Source organism: Taeniopygia guttata, chromosome 2, assembly GCF_048771995.1.
Source record: "Taeniopygia guttata chromosome 2, bTaeGut7.mat, whole genome shotgun sequence".
Classification (NCBI taxonomy): Eukaryota; Metazoa; Chordata; class Aves; order Passeriformes; family Estrildidae; genus Taeniopygia; species Taeniopygia guttata.
The window spans coordinates 42,863,483-42,864,144 of NC_133026.1; positions in this window are offsets into that span (position 1 = coordinate 42,863,483).

The window sequence follows — 662 nt, forward strand, 5'->3', positions numbered from 1 at the left end:
GTGGTTTAGCTAAGGTTTTAATGAGGGCAAGATGACTGGGACAAGGGGAGGAATTAACCATGTCACACTATCAGTTGTTATTACAAGGAACAATTCAAACAATTCCATAATTGAGGTAGCCATCACCTTACAGCAGCTGTTTTTCACAGTGATTATATTGGATATTTCACAGTGGATGTTTCATGTAGGCAATGCTGCCTCTCTCTCTCTCATGTTTGTTTCTTTGGCCTGTTTTGTTCTATGTTACATGTATCATCTGGTGACAAAGTGACAAAGCACAGTCAGTCATTAAGGTTCCCTTCACAACTGGAATTTGTGTTGTACATTCTCAGTTGCTAGCAAAGCTCATAGAGACATTTTCAAGATTAGGCCCTTTGAGGACACTGGACAGCTGGATAACAGACATGTTTTGCAGTTTGGGAATGTGCAAGTGTCAAGTAATTTAGTATTTGCAAGTTCATATGGCCACACTGAAAGGTGTGGGCTGATGACGTTTTATATATATGGAAAACCTATCTCACTGATTCTTACTTCTGGCTTTAAATCTACTATGTTGAATTTTGTTCCATGATTCTGACAGAAAACAAGATCACAAAGAATGTATGTTTATAGTTCCCTGTTTCCTATATTTTTTTTTTCAGAATGCAATATAGATCTTTCTA